Source organism: Pinus tabuliformis, chromosome 8, assembly GCF_031772625.1.
Source record: "Pinus tabuliformis cultivar Carrire ecotype Pingquan chromosome 8, CPIR1, whole genome shotgun sequence".
Classification (NCBI taxonomy): Eukaryota; Viridiplantae; Streptophyta; class Pinopsida; order Pinales; family Pinaceae; genus Pinus; species Pinus tabuliformis.
In genome coordinates this window covers 1,694,005,052-1,694,009,338 of record NC_142294.1, presented here as the reverse complement: position 1 = coordinate 1,694,009,338, position 4,287 = coordinate 1,694,005,052, and the positions used below count along the sequence as shown (strand labels likewise).

General features: G+C 37.8%; 1 non-coding gene across 1 annotated transcript; it reads right to left on the bottom strand.

Moving 5' to 3' along the window:
- Positions 1-207: 207 nt before the first annotated feature.
- Positions 208-326, bottom strand: LOC149242773 (U5 spliceosomal RNA). Its single transcript, XR_016246873.1, has one exon. It is a non-coding gene; the product is annotated as a U5 spliceosomal RNA (small nuclear RNA).
- Positions 327-4,287: the final 3,961 nt, after the last annotated feature.

Sequence of the window (4,287 nt, the reverse complement as noted above, 5' to 3'; positions counted from 1 at the left end):
TATATTTATAAAGCATCCTCTTCCGTTTTAACTCAATACCAAAACAGTTGAAAGCATCCAATTCCATTTCAAAAGTCTAATCAATTTTATAAAGGAATTAGTGAATTTGGAGGTAAATAATCAACACATACCTACACTCTCAAACTAGAAAGTAAATAATCACCACATTGGGCATTAGTTCCATCTTGCATTTGCATTGTTGGCTTCACGTCTCTAAATGAGCGAGAAGCCTCCAAAAATAGGCGTATGCCGCTGTTGGTGGCCAACACACGGTATTCTTTAGTAAAAGGCGAAAGAATAGTTCGCTCTGTCTTGACCACACGGCTCCGTACTTGTATATAGCAATCCCCTGCTTATTTATAGTTCTCTATTCATCTCTTCTTAGTCTCATAATTGATGTGGGACAATTAGTACAGGTCCAATTTGTTATAACTTTGTAAAAATATAAATGAGGACATCTAATTTATAAGGAGAATACTGATTAACGCATTTAATTTAAGGAGAGGAGAATCCAGATTAATGCATTTAATTTAAAGAAAATATAGATTAATGCTTCTAATTAAGCATATCCAAACCAAATACTCACCCATACGGAATTAACCAAATGCTAACAATAAATTTAGTTAATTCTTTAAACTTGTAAATTACTTATTATTGTACATAAATTAAATTACGTATTATTATACATAAATTTTATTTGATAAACTAAAAATATATAATTAATTTGTAATTTTCTTACCTTCATTCTTAAACCATTTAATATTCAGTGGTGCACATTTAACGTTGCTATTACTAAGATGTAGATCATATTGAACAATTTATATATGAGTAGCAACATCTTAGCCCACGGGGTGTAGAATAAACGACGATGGGGTGTATTGTTAAGTCATTCTGTGATGTGAAGGTCACTGGTTCGAAACTCTTTGGGCAAAATTTCAGTCATGTTAAGGGTTGGTGTGGCCCAAGCCGACTGCGATCTCGGGTGATTTTGATGGCTTGGATGCCTGTGGGTCACAGTTTCTCAAGCCACAATTCAAGTCCGTTGTAATCTTTGATGAACTCAGACCGCTTGACAAACAAAACAAAAATGAGCAACAACATCTTTAAATGCATTTCTAAGTACATAATAGTATGTGATAAAGAATTAATTATGATCGATATTACGCTTAATGTAGAACACTACTTAGGGAACTAACCTCTATATGAACAGGCGCGCATAGGATCGTAGGTTTAGCACAAGGTGTGTTCTGCACAGGGTCGTAGATTCGGCACAGGGCATGAAATTGGGTAAGAATTCCTTTAAGTTGAATTTGATATATTTTGTTTTTCAAATTAATGCATGCACTGCATGGATTCCCAAGAAGGGGTATGGTTAAGGTAGAAAATTGTTAGTGCAAAAAGCTTTAGTAAATCATAATAATGTGTGCATGTGTTGAGCTGCCATGTTGAACAAAGATAAAATGAATGAATAATACACTCAAGAGATCAAATATGTTTGGTAATGCATTGAGAGAATGCATGAAAATGTGGGATGTATGAAGCAAATGTAAGGATTGCAATTATTTTCATGATTCCACAAGTATTGGACCAATAGTTTATAAGCTTGAGACAAGTGATTCTATCATATAATGTCGAAATATGACAAGTGGATATTTAATAAAGAATAATAATAAATATTACTTATCTCTGATGTATTATAATAATCTCAAGTAAATTATCTTTGATGCATTGTGACTTCTTGAACCCTATTATCTGTTATTACTGTCGTCTTCTACATTGAACCTCAATGGCTTCGGGCTTGGAAGGGACCCCTCCATTTGGCGATGAGGAGGTTGCCTTTCGTGCTTTTATTTCATCCATCAAAAACAATCCCAAACCGAAGGAACATGAGTTGAAATTTATCAAAAACGCTGCAAATATTCCATCAGTGCCTCTTCCTTCGGGCTTTTGTAAGACTTCTTTGGCATTTACTAACAAATCCCTCATTGGGAAATTCATGGGCATGTGGCCTTTGCCCAAGTCCATTGAGTAGTGGTTTGACAAGGCTTGGAAACCTATAATGAAAGGGAACTTAGGTGTTTTCACAATTGGAAATGGTTTCTTTGTCTTTCTCTTCGAGTGTAAGGAGGATAGAGATATTGTGTTTTGGAATGGGTTGTATTTTTTTGGCTCCGAAGGAATGTATTTGAATGCTTAGTCCTTGGGCTTCAATCCGAATGAGGATATCCCCACCATTGTGCACGTCTAGGTCAAGCTCCCCCACTTGCCCATGTCCTATTGGAGCGATGAGTGTTTGGAAGCCATTGGAAGTGGTGTAGGAAGGTTCCTAGATCTCTGAGCCAAAAGGCCAACAGTTTGTGTGTGCCAAAATATGTGTAGAAGTGGACCTTGAGAAAGGCATCCCCTCAGAGATCGCTTTGACCCAAGGAGAAAGGAAACACATCCAACCTCTTGACTATGGACAAATCTCATCCAAGTGCAAGATTTGTTACGAATATGGGAACTTCCCCCAGGACTATAAGAAATCTTAGGCTGGAATTGAAGATGGAATGACCTTTGCTTAAGAAAATCAATGGAATACTAAAAAAGGGAGGCAAATCGGGGAAAAAGAAGAGTCAAGAATCCTAAATCTCTAGCTCATTATGGAGCCTCGTTGTCGATCAACCCATACGAAATCCTGTCGCAAGAAGATAATGACCAAGAGGAGCCAATTGTAGACACTAAAGCACTAAGATATGAAGAAAATTTGGTCGAAGGAGAAGAGGGAGAGATACATGAAGGAGACCCAGTTCAAGAATTCACTCCAGAGAATATTGCTCAACCTTATATTCACCACAGCTCAACATCCTCGTCAATTCTTGATAGGGTGAAGGGACATGAAGACGTGACTCCTAAGCCTCAAGGATCAGTATATGGATTTGGTAAGGTTCCAACAAGAAGCATTAAGAAGAGAATAAATTAGGGAAGCGACTCCACCAGTCAAGAGTTAGAGAATCACAAAAAAAAGTGGAAGACCCTAAAAAAAAGATGCAAGGGAAGGAGAGGTTGTTACAGGTCTATTTGGGCACATCACTCCCTTTATCGACTAGATAATTGATGACTGTGCCGGATGTGAAATATTCTCATTTATGGATGGTTTTTCGGCCATAATCAGATCAATATCCGCGCAGAAGACCAATATAAAATTGCTTTTATTTGCCCTTGGGGAACATTCGCATATAGGAAACTCCCTTTTGGTTTGAAGAACGTTGGGGCAACATTTCATATGGCAATGAATTATGGCTTCCATGACATCAAACACATTGTTTAACCTTACCTAGACGATTTACCTACTCATTCACGGAAATGGGTTATCACCTCCAACATCAGAGAGCTATCTTTTTACGGTGTCGACACTACAAAACTCGACTCAATCCACATAAATGTGTGTTCTGTGTTGGTTCTGGTCGTTTTCTTGGTTTCGTAGTGTCTAAAGAAGGAATTCGACTCGCCCCTTTGAAGGTTAAGGAAATTCTTGATCTGCCTCCACCTTCCAATTTACTGCAGTTACAGAGACTCCAAGGGAAGGCTAACTTTCTAAGGAGGTTCATTCCCAACTATGTTGAAATGGCTAAAGGATTTACTCGTCTTTTGAAAAAGGGAATTCCCTTCCATTGGGATCAGGTTGCGCAAAAAGATACCCTGATTCGAGCATCATTAATGTATGCCCTTAATTATCAAAACGACTATTTCATGTATCTCACCATTGTAGATACAACCATTGCTATGGTTTTAGTCCAAGAAGAAGATGGGACTGAACATCCGATCTATTATTTGAGCCACAATCTCAATGATACGAAAGTTAAGTACTCTTATGTTGAAAAGCTAGCTTTGGCTACTGTTCAAGCAGTACAGATATTTCGCCACTATATCCTGCTCCGAAATACCATTGTCATTTCAAATTGCAACCCTATGACATACATCTTGTCATGTCAATTGCTAGGGGGAAAATACTCGAAATGGATCGTCATTTTGCAAGAATTTGATTTGGAATTCATCAAATCCAAGTCAAAGAAATCTCTAGTTTTCACTGAGCTTCTTTGCAACCTTCCCTCTACTGACATCGATTCAACAACGGAACCATCAATTCCGGATGAGTCTCTGTTTCTGATTTCATCATCTGACCTGTGGTATGGAGATATACTAATCTATCTCCAAACCCAAACTTTCCGGTCCAATACCTCTCGCTCACAACAACGATGTATTCGTTACCAAGCCAAAGATTATTTGATCATTGGCGACACCCTT